This window comes from Typopeltis vanoorti, chromosome 19 (assembly GCF_054136105.1).
Source record: "Typopeltis vanoorti isolate ZY-2024b chromosome 19, IOZ_Tvanoo_1.0, whole genome shotgun sequence".
Classification (NCBI taxonomy): Eukaryota; Metazoa; Arthropoda; class Arachnida; order Uropygi; family Thelyphonidae; genus Typopeltis; species Typopeltis vanoorti.
Window position 1 is genome coordinate 74,779,311 of NC_143567.1, and position 12,625 is coordinate 74,791,935.

The 12,625-nt window shown below is 34.8% G+C and overlaps 1 protein-coding gene across 1 annotated transcript in view; it reads right to left on the reverse strand.

Moving 5' to 3' along the window:
• Positions 1–12,625, reverse strand: part of Su(var)3-3 (lysine-specific histone demethylase Su(var)3-3) — a 648,388-nt gene that overhangs the window by 535,694 nt on the left and 100,069 nt on the right. The gene's annotated exons all lie outside the window — the stretch shown is intronic.

Consider the following 12,625-nt stretch of genomic DNA (forward strand, 5'->3'; position numbering starts at 1 on the left):
ATTAAATCAGTATTTAAAAATTACTGTGATAAAATACTTGCAGAAGACTTGAAAAATGCAGCATTTGTAACGGTTTTATTTGATGCATCAAATCATAATGAAACCAAATTGTATCCAATACTAGTAAGGTATTATAATGTTACCAAGGGCATTCAAGTAAAAATTTTAAATTTAGAATCCATTGAGGACGAAACTGCTGAAATTTTGTCAAACCACCTATGCAGAGTAATAAATGAAAACAATTTGAAATCTAAAGTTGTTGCACTAACAGCTGATAATTAAGGTGACCAATCGTCCTCCTTTAGGGAGGACAGTCCTTCTTTTGTCCTCCTTTTCATTGTAAAAAAATTGGTCACACTATGTTAACACAGCCAAAAAGTTAACATAACCATTAACACCTATGAAAATTTAAGTATGGTTCCAGAAGGAAAAACTGTACAGAACAAGGAACTAAACAAATAATTTCATACATAAACTAAATATTTACATCAAAATGTTTTGGTAGTTTAAGCTAATACTATCTAGGTACTTAAAAGATATTCTATAAAGATAAGAAATGATCTAAGGAACAAGAAAAGTTGTAGAAATGAGTGATGAAAATATATCTCTGTGTATGTTTATGTATTTTTTTAAATATATATTTTTTCCTTTATGTGTGTTATTAACTTACTCATGAACCTAAAAAAGTTAGGTTTGCAGTATAAATATTTTGTTTTTTTAAAATATATTTATTTACTTTATTAAACTTCAAGGGGGAAAAAGTTTTCTAACAACAAAACAAATTTCTTTGCAAATCCTTCTGGGATTAAGTACTTTGGCTTTCAATACATTCAACAACAATCTCCCAAAATGAGAATCATCTCACTCTAATTCAATCTTTTCTCTTTCCTCAAATTGAAAGAAAGAAATAATATTGTCCTTCCTGAGTAAACAATTATCATAAGAATTACCCTGCTCCAGAAAATTATCCATGAGGGGAAAATACTTAGAATAAACTGTTGGCCTTATCTCTAAACAATTATTTCATTACTAATAAAATCAGTTCCTTTCTTCTTTCAGAATACAGTTTCCTTCTTGTTTCCAGTATTAAAAGAAAAGACAGCTTTATGTCTTGCAACATAAAAATGCTCTGGCTTTAATTTAATTGCCTTTGTAGTGAAATTAGAAGACCAGGACACTGCACCATTCAATTGGAAAAGACCCAGGTTCAATTTTCATTGTGATGAGAGTAATCTTTCATTGGGCTTTTTCTGTGGAAAGTGAGTTATTTAATCTCATACAAAGGCAGCAGAGTTTTTTTTATCTTACATACAGAAAAACTGGCCAAGAGAACATAACCAATTTACATACAAAAAAATACTATTGGTGGTGGTGGTGGTGGGCAGTAAATGGCATTGTGTGCTGATAGGAAGTGGCATTGTGTAGTTGGAGGATTAAGTAGGAGAGATGGTGAGTTATGTTTAGTGGAGTACCGTCTAGGGACTTATTATTCTAAGTTCTTAGACACCTTGGAGGTGTCATGTAATAATAATATTGTCTACAGATAGGAACAAATGCTGGCTTAAATAAATGAACAGTAGATCAAAAATACAATAGGAAGTTGTGCTTTCCAAATTGTGCTACTGTTTATTCTTAAAAAATAAATAAAATAAAAAAGTAGAGGTTGTCTTCTTTTAGAGTTCTTGTTTGGTGAGATAGTGTCTCCAAACTCCAGTCAAACAGGTTATGTGGCATGACTGTTTATGTCTCTAAGTGAAAAATTAACTTGCCTGACAGGTGTAAAACTAACACCCTGCTTATTGGTAACTTGAATTGACTTGAGAAAATTCCATGTTTGGTAAAGTTTAAGTTTATCATCCAGAGTAAAGTTTCCAGTTTATCTAACTTTTAGTCCACTTGTGGTATTAAGTACAATATATTTAAAAAGGTAGAATTAATACAAAAAAAATTAAAATAAAACTGCATGTTATCAAATTTATTTTTATAACTCTATCTTCACTAGACAAAGGTTTGCACAAAGCAACCCACCGCTGGGACAATGGAAACAAATCCACAAGCAGCAGGCAGCATAACTAAAATAGAAATCACTTATTTTTGAATAGCAGAGCTAATCTCAGGTGGTATTTAATGGGCGAAGAAAGATTAGCAAAACAAGTGTTCTCTGCCAGGTTGGTAGCAAAACGATCCAGAGGAAGACCAAGATATAGGTGGATTGATACGGTACAAAGTGCCTTAGACGATAGAAATATAAGATCTGATAATGTTGGAGTCTTGATGAGTAACAGACTGATTTGGCGGAAAATTGTAGAAAGGAAGTTAGTAATGATGTAATTTTTTTCATGTAGTACTATCATATCCTGTACACCCCCTTGAGGGTACATGGCAGGAATTTGATGATGATGATGATAAAAAATATTTTAAACTTTATAATTTCACACATGTATGCCACTACTTCCTTTCACACAGATTTAACCTGTCTGCTTTGTTGAGAATCTGTCACCTGCGCCAAACAGAAAAGATACTGTATTTTGTTAATTTGTTAGTGCTGAATACTCATTTTCATAAATGAGGATAATTAGAAATTTTCAAAACACAATGACAAAAAATCAGTTAAATGACCTAGCCACTGTTTCAAGTGAACAAAATTCTGGCAAAGAAAATGATGCAACTGAATTGATTATCATTTTTTACAACTCTTTTTTTTTCTTTGTGTGTGTTACAACACACACACACAAAAACAAACAAACAATAAATCGCATAAACTTGCCTGACAGGTGTAAAACTAACACCCTGCTTATTGGTAATTAGCCGGACTGGCTGGCGGGGTGGTTAGCATATCCGCTCTCCAGCCAAAAGGCTGCGGATTCAAATCTCGCCGTGGGCATTGATGTTTGTGTCTGTCATTCTGTGGAAATGACAGTGGTGGTGGTTGGCAGTAGATGGCATTGGTGTAGTTGCAGTCAGTTGGTGTATTAAGTAGTGGAGACAGAGTTGTAGAGCAGGTGCCCTCCCTCGATGAGTCCTTCGACTCCCTGGTGGTGTCAAATAATAATAATAATAATAAAGATATTTATTAACTGGATTATATTTACTGAATTTCAAGCCAGCATGTTCAGAGCACTACTAGTTACAGTACAAATGCAACAATGAGTAAATGAAAAAATTCAAATTGTAATGGACAAAAAAATCCATAAATCCTAATTTAACACTCTCTAATGTATAGAAATTTTTATAGTAGTTAGGTTAAAATTGATCTTACAATGACTGTTGCCCAAATTTTTGCTGATTTATGCAGCCATACTTGCTGAAGATAGGGGAATGCATCATAGCTATTGCCAACTATAAAAATAGCCTCTATGATTTATATCAACTTCTATAAGAGTTTTTTCTCCCGGAAACACAATGGTTTTCTTATCTAATCTTATAATAAATTTAGTTTAATTCTTTATCCAAGTGTGTGCAAACAAAGTTTGCGCTTGAAAGTATCTTCAGCACTGGGGTAAGGTGGTAACAACACCGGGCGACTCCTTGCAAAGGTGGAGTAAGCTACCAACACTCCTATCTCAGTATCTCCCATAATGCAAAACACATCTCCTTGCGGATATGTATAATGTTATGCATTAAAGGAAGGGCCCAGACTAGTTTCGACCTTTATTGAGGTCTCTTCAAATGGGAGCCAGGCCCAAGTGGAGATAACCCGAAACTAGTCTGGGTAGTGGCCCTTCCCTTAATGCATAACATTATACATATCCGCAAGGAGATGTGTTTTGCATTATGGGAGATACTGAGATAGGAGTGTTGGTAGCTTACTCCACCTTTGCAAGGAGTCGCTTGGTGTTGTACCACCTTACCCCAGTCCTGAAGATACTTTCAGGCGCAAATTTTGTTTGCACACACTTGGATAAAGGATTAAACTAAATTTATTATAGTCTGACCAAGTGGAAAATAAACTTTCAACATTTTTATCTAATCTTGTGTGAAATGGTGTCCAAAAGATGGTCTGTCAGTCGTAGTTTGCAATAATGATGGCAGAAAATGTATATTTCTTATGTTATCCAAGGCAGATGCTAACGTATGTATCTCAAAATACATGAAGCAGATCATACACTCTAGGACAGTGATGGCGAACCTATGACACGCGTGTCAGCACTGACACACTTGAGGGTTTCAGGTTGTTAAACTGTGAATGAAATTGTTTTGTATGTTTTTATTCTTCATTCACATTTAACATAATCTACCATATACTAAGCAAGACTTGTTTAAATATTATTTGTTAGTCCTTGCTTAAGATTTATTATTCATGTATTATCCTTGAATTTTATCAGCTATTATTTAATTATATAATTTTAATGTATATTACACTATTGAAAGGACTCTGTAGTAAATAACATTTATCTTATTACTTTATTCCTTCAATATTATGAGTGTATGTAACTTTTATGTGCCTTATATAAACTGTAACATATATTTTATTATTATTATTTGTAAATGAAATGAAAGAGAAAATTAAGTAACTATAATAATTTTATTATTATTTTTCATTACTCAGTGTAAAGGTATAACCTTATGTAACGCTAATGCTTACGTTCTGTTTTGATCGTTGCCATGGAGATAGAAATAAAATAGAATGCGCGAGCATAGGGCGTGAGCTTCGATAATTGGGAGAGGAGAAATTAATGAGTTGGATGGAGTGAACAAGTTTGAGGCGGGAAGAAGGAAGGCATATAAGCGAGAGGAAAAAGTAAACAAGGAGGCTGAAGGGTAGGAAATTCAAGGGAGTAGCATTCAGAAGTGTACGGAGACGAGAAGAAAACTTATGGGCAGCTGAGAGTAAAGTCAGCGGTGGCAGTAATAGGAATTTAGTGCCGTAATGAGATGACTAAAAGACCAGAAGATTAATAGAAGATTCAGAATAAATCCACTAAGTTTTAGAATTACTACGTATTCCTATATCGCTTTAAAGAAGGATTGCACAAAGCTCAATTTGTTATACAGTAGTAAACATTGAATAATTATTCTGCCCTATAGTAAGCCCATCAAGAATTGTGTAGTGCGATAAATAATAATTCAGTTATCTCCTTGAAGAATTCTTTTGAATAGTGTTTCATCAAAGTAACAAGTGAATATAGTTTGAAATGTGCTCACATTGATCTGATGTGCTAAGGATTAATCCCAGTAAGAACAGTCCTATTTTATTTTATTTCAGTATGAAGGTTAAAGTGATAGTTCCGTCTCGAATATCTAACATTTACTATGGCGTTTCACTGAATTTAGCCGAAGTTAGGAGTTGAAAGTAATTCCCTTTGAAGCAATAACTGCCGCGATTAATAATGTTATAAGTGCTTGCTAAGTGTTAAATATAGAGTGTAACTGAGTGATACCAGCAAATTTATTTAGCAAGAAATTCTGTAGTATTGATCAGCGTGAATAATCTTTGTTATTGAGAGAACTGTGAATTTTGTATCTGAAGATTTGAAGTCTAATTTAATATGAATGTTTGGACCTGAAGAACTAAGTTAATTGTATTATCTTATTTTCGGAGTTAAATTTATGTATTTGTCATATAACCTTGTATTAAATGTTTTGTTTTATTGATTTCAATATTGTGTGTGCCTGATTCTTTTTCACTGCACCATTCATAAAAAGTTCGAACCTTGCAGGAGCCCTAAGTGAAATATATTAAATTCGGCCTGTATGATTAAGGAGACTGCTAAATTAATTGAAGATTGATTCTACTATTTTACATAGACTAATCTAAATATAGGGTGGCACAGTATAAATATAAATTTCCCTACATTTTGATTACTAATCAACCAGCAATTAATTGATTTTATTAAGAACAACATTACAACAAGATGGTGAACCATAGAGCCAAGAAGAACGTTCGAACAAGGTTACACACCTTGGATGTTGAAAGATATTGGTATTCTGATGGAAAAAACTGCGATAAATCATGTAAGATCACTCTCAGTTAAGACGAAGGTAGGTTTCGGTTCATTGAAAGAATTATATTTTATAGTTAGCCTATTTCTATTTTGATCAAGTGCATATAATAAACAACTATGTTATACCAATTAGGTTCACCAACTAAAGCTGTTGACATCTTCAAGGGAGAGGCACTAAAAAGTAAAAAACTGTTACAAACTATAATCAACCGATTCCAATTATATTAACCTAAGAACAGAGCGTGTACAATACATGCATAGAGTGTGCATGATATCACTTGTTGTTATTTAGGAATGTTCCATAGTTGGCACTGTAATTCAGTTCTGGTGATTTGAGAGATCTAATAAGGGTCTTCCAGATCATGGGCAAAACTTGGTTCCTGTTAAGGTTTTGTATACAGCGGGCAACTGCTGTGGCCTCTTTAAAAATTCGGAAGCGGAAGTCCTCCTCCATTTAAGGAATTGTGCTTCTATCCCACTCTATGGTATGGTTCGTTCTTGAGAAATGAAAAGCTAACCCCGATTTTTCTTCTTTGTTATTATTGACATCACCTATGTGTTCTTTTTGCCTAATTTCAAGGCTCCTTGAAGTTTGACCAATGTAATTCAAGACGCACGAACAGGGTATGTTGTAAACACTAGCATAATTGGAGAAAGGATGGCTATCTTTTGAAACACCAGCATATTTGGAGAAAGGATGGCTATCTTTTGGAGATCTTAAGAATTGCTAATCGTTTCTGTCGGTTTAAAGACCACTCTTATTTTATGTGGTCTAAGGAGTCTCGCAATCTTATTGGAAACTGTCCCTAAGTAAGGAATGACGATGGTAAAAATATAATGTATATCATCTCGTTGTCTTTGACAGGGTTCAGAGAAAAGTATCTGGTGGACGAGTCTTCGAGGAAATCCATCCATGGTAAGGTTGGTAGATATCAGGGATAGTTCTTCCTGGAGGTCTTGTTGATCTGTTGTGAGGAGAGAGGCATGGTCTTCAGCATGTGTACAATACTAAATTTCTGAGAAATGTGGTGGGAGGAAGTGAAATGTAAATAACGCCCTGTATTGGTAGGTTTGCGGTAAACAGAGGTTGATACCACCATTCGTAAGCTTCTTAATTAAAGTGTCCAGAAATGATAATTGGTTATCTTTTTCAAGTTCTACAGTGAATTTGATTGTGTGGTGTAGAGAGTTGATCTTGTTAAGAAAATCAAGCAGGTCCTTTTTTGTGTGGTTCCAAACAATAAAGTTATCGTCCGCGTATCTCCACCATACTGTGGCTTTAGGGTCTGTTTGAGATAAGATTTTGCTTTCAAAATCCTCCATAAAGAGATCAGCACAAGATGGAGAGAGGGGGCTACCCATTGCAAGGCCAGTCAATTACTGATATATGGTTTTATTCCATATGAAAAAGTTTGATGTTCAACAATGACGGAACAGAGAAGTAATGTCTTGTGGGAGCAAACTTTCCAAAATGTTGATGGCTTCCTCCACAGGGATGTTAGTGAATAGAGATGTAACATCCAGGCTGGTGAGTAGATCCGTATTGGAGATGGAGATGTTGTTCAGTTTCTCAACAAAATGTTTGCGAATTTTGTATATAAGTATCCAAATTATGGATGTGTGGTTTGAGGAGGCCTGCCAGGTGTTTAGTTAACAGATAAGTGGGTGAATTGATCCCATCTACAATCGAGCGTAGCAGTATTCCATTTTTGTGTATCTTAGGAGCACCATATAGTCTTAGTGTTAGTGGATGCATGGATTTCAATCTTCGTTTTTGTTGGTGTCATTGTGATTCTTTTGTGTTGAATCTGTGACTAAGACATGGAAGGTTGATGTATCCGATAGTAAGCTGTTAATCTTATCTTCGTAATCACTGGTGTTTAAAATCACTGTGGAATTTCCTTTATCTGCTTTCAATATGATAATGTCTTTCTTTTTCTTCAAACTATACAATGTCCTTTTTTTCCAGAGTAGTGATGTTTTTGTTAAGAGTTCTGGAAAATGAGAGGATGATACTACTTTTTAATCTAATATCATTAGCTATGGGCTCCGGTAACGACGAGACTGCCTTTTCCACTTTAGGGGCATGATCAGGTGTTATCACAAAATTGAAACCTTTTTTAAGTATATTGGTCTCTGGTTTTGTTAATACGTGATCCAATGAATTAAAAATAACTTTGCTGTCTGGTAGAGAAGGTTTTGACTTAAAACGTATTGTATAAAGATCGTTAAATTTTTTGATTTGGTTTCATTTGCTTGTTGTAAAGGCTTTATCATAGCTAATAGTGACCATTCTGTCCAAATGTGACCATATATCTTGGGTCTAAAGTACTAGAGATATCGTCGTAAATCTGATAACATTCTAAATCTATTTGGCTGAAAAGAAATCTGGTGAGCTGTATACGTTCACGTAGAAGTGCAAAGGATGTTTTAAAATAAATATGTTATGCTCGTCTTGAATGGAATTGTTCTTTTAAAAATAGAAACTTTGGAATAATCTTGTTGTCTCGACATCTTTTCAAAAAAGTGAGATGATTTAATAGTTTGGCCTTTTTACATTTAAGGGGTTCAAAACAGCATACCTTTCTTTTGGTTTATTTTTCTTGACCATAAAGCTCTGGAATGACTTTTAATGGGATTATATTGATCAAGTGCATATAATAAACAACTATGTTATACCAATTAGTTTCATCAACTATGGCTGTTGGCATCTTCAGGGTAAGGCACTAAAAAGTAAAATACTGTTACAAACTATAATCAACCGATTCCAATTATATTAAACAAAGAACAGAGCGTGTACAATACATGCATAGAGCATGCATGATATCACTTATTGTTATTTAGGAACGTTCTATAGTTGGCACTGTAATTCAGTTCTGACAAAGACAATGAGATGATATAAGTTATATTTCTACCATCCTCATTCCTTACTTTGGGACGGTTTTCAATAAGATTGTGAGACTCCTTAGACCACATAAAATAAGAGTGGCCTTTAAATCAACAGAAATGATTAGGCATTTCTTAAGATCTCCAAAAGCTAGCCATCCTTTCTCCAAATATGCTGGTGTTTACAACATACCCTGCTCGTGCGGCTTGAATTACACTGGCCATACTTCAAGGAGCCTTGAAATTAGGCAAAAAGAACACATAGGTGATGTCTGAAAACGTTTAATTTTCTTGACCATAAAGCTCTGGAATGACTTTTAATGGGATTATATTGATCAAGTGCATATAATAAACAAGTATGTTATACCAACTAGTTTCACCAACTAAGGCTGTTGGTATCTCAGGGTAAGGCACTAAAAAGTAAAAAACTGTTACAAACTATAACTGCTGTGATCTCTTTAAAAATTTGGAAGAGCGGAAGTCCTCCTCCATCTACAGAATTGTGCTTCTATCCCACTCTATGGTATGGTTCGTTCTTGAGAAATGAAAAGCTAACCCTGATTTTTCTTCTCTGTTATTATTAATGTCACCAACGTGTTCTTTTTGCCTAATTTCAAGGCTCCTTGAAGTATGGCCAATGTAATTCAAGCCGCACGAGCAGGGCATGTTGTAAACACCAGCATATTTGGAGAAAGGATGGCTATCTTTTGGAGATCTTAAGAAATGCCTAATCGTTTCTATCGGTTTAAAGGCCACTCTTATTTTATGTGGTCTAAGGAGTCTCACAATCTTATTGGAAACCGTCCCAAAGTAAGGAATGACGATGGTAGAAATATAATGTATATCATCTCATTGTCTTTGTCAGAAGGAATTACAGTGCCAACTATAGAACTTTCCTAAATAACAATAAGTGATATCATGCACGCTCTATGCATGTATTGTACGCGCTCTGTTCTTGGTTTAATATAATTCGAATCGGTTGATTATAGTTTGTAACAGTATTTTACTTTTTGGTGCCTTACCCTGAAGATGCCAACAGCCATAGTTGGTATAACATAGTTGTTTATTATATGCACTTGATCAATATAATCCCATTAAAAGTCATTCCAGAGCTTTATGGTCAAGAAAATTAAACGTTTTTAACATGAATAGAATCCATGGGGAAACTAAAAGAAAGGTATGCTGTTTTGGACACCTTAAATGTAAAAAGGCCAAACTATTAAATCATCTCACTTTTTTGAAAAGATGTCGAGACAACAAGATTATTCCAAAGTTTCTATTTTTAAAAGAACAATTCCATTCAAGACGTTTGTTTGTCATCATCTGAACACAATGGGAAAGTGGATGCTAATCCATAATCATAGCATCCACTTTCCCAACGTGTTCAGATGACAACCAAAAATAGACAAAACGGACCGCACCCTGTCAACCCACTTTTCCCCTTCCCCATATAAAAAATCAACCCTTTCACCTTTCCCCTACCCTATATAACATAATAATATAATATATATGTTTATATATATATTATTGAAAAAAACCCAGGTTTTTCCTAATTTAATTCTCTCAAATTGCCTACCCCTCTCCTCCTCCACACACTCAGTAGTTTTTGGACATCGCAGAAAGAAGAAAAGCCGCAACACCCAGAAAAAGGTATGTGTAAATTTCTCTTTCTTATGCTACATATACTTTTTGGTAAATTCATATCTACAATGCCCTAAGAATCTGTGAGTAAATAGCCAATGGCATTTAAACAGGGGCACTCCTAAATTGAAGCAAGCAAAATAGCTGTAATTATAATATTTTCTTACATGTTATTCTTTTCAATATGAAATTCAATTTTATCCTGCTCAAGACTAAATAGTGATCACTTCCAATTTCAAATCCTCTGTACACTCTGGTGTCCTGCACCAGGGAGAAAACATCACTATCAACAATAACATAGTCAATGAGACTTTTCTTATTCCTTGCCTCTTCTCTCCATGTGAATTTGTGCACATTTTTATGTTGGAACATGGTGTTAGTAATAACCAGTCCATGTCCTGAGCAGAAATCCAACAGGTATTTGCCATTATTTATTATTAGCTTTGCTCTTTTCTCCAAAGTTTCCCAAAATATTTTTGTATGTCTCACAATCATTTCCTACTCTGCTATTTAGATCCAAAACAAGGATCAACTTTTCCTTTTTCATTGTGTCAGTTGCTTTTTCTAAAGCCTCAAAAAATTCCTCCACTTCTACCTTAGTAGAACCTTCTGTGGGACCATAGGCACAAATAAGTCTCATTGTCCAGTTCCCCCATTCTCATATTTGCCCACATTACTCTACTTGAGACTGACTGCCATTCAAGAAGATTAGCCTCATATTTTGTGTTGAATACTATGGCTACTCATTCTTTTCCTTGATTGTCATTGCCTGAATATAACATTTTGTATTTATTGCTCAGAAAGATCTCACCAGTTTTTGTCTTTTTTGTTTCAGTCACCCATATTATGTCGATCTGGTACTTATCTAATTCCTCAGCTAGCTCCATTTCTTTGCCATTCAGGCTTCTTATGTTGATAGTACCGATCTTTAACTCTGGTGATGTTGAGTTGGGGTTTGTTTTCAGATTTTTCTAGTAGCTGACTTTTCGCTGTTCGTTCTGGTTCCCTGGCAAAAACAATTGGGGCCTTGTTTAACCAGGCGACACGACACCCCAGCCGGCATGAAATTTTGTCATGTTGTACCATTATTATTTATTTTGGTTTAATCAATAAGAATACAATTTGGTCGGCTAAATCCCAAATTGCCAGCCCATCCTCGTTCATTCAGTATCCAAGTAGATACCCAACAGGGTGCACCACGAGAAGGTGAGGACTGGACATTAGGTCAGAAGCCCTGGTCGATTCTCTGCATTCCTTTAAAGGCTATGTGGAGGTCTCCTCTCAGTTATACAGCTTTGACCCTTAGCACCCCAGATACACAAAAATGGAATACCACTATGCCCGATTGTAGATGGGATCAATTCGCCCACTTATCTGTTATCTAAACACCTGGCAGGGCTCCTCAAAGCACACATCCATAATTCGGATACTTATATAGGAAATTCCAAACATTTCGTTGAGAAACTGAACAACATCTCCATCTCCATTACGAATCTACTCGCCAGCCTGGATGTTACTAACTGCCTGGATTCACTAACATATGCAGCACCCCCACTTAAAATTTTCACCGGCCGCCACTGGTTTGTAGGTTTCAAATTACTCCATAACCAATATCTTAAAGCAACGTTTCTCATCATCATTCATCATCATACATATCAAGGATTTAGGCCTAGTATTGCCTGTTCCGGTCTTAGAAGTCATCGTTGAATCGTTTAAGAGGACGTCCTGGTTTTCCTTTTCCTAATGGCTTGTTTTGGTAATCTTAATGTTTTCATTCTTTGAACGTGTTCCATCCATTTATATTTATATTTTTTAATTTTTTCAATTACTGGTTCTTGGTTTAATTCTTTCATAATATCTTCGTTTCTTTTGTGATCAAATAGGGTATACTTTGCAGTTTTTCTCATAAACTTCATTTCTGCTGTTGTTAATCTTTGTTTGTCTTTTTGTTTTATTGTCCAGATTTCGCTTCCATACATTAAGACCAGTAGGGCTAATGTATTGTATACTTTTAGCCTGGTTTGTTTTTGAACTAGGTTTGGTTTAAATATAGAGTTAATTACTCCTGTTATTTTTAAATATTTTGCAATTTTTATGTTTATATCTTTTTCATTTTGATAAGTGATCATACATCCTAGGTAGTTAAATGAATT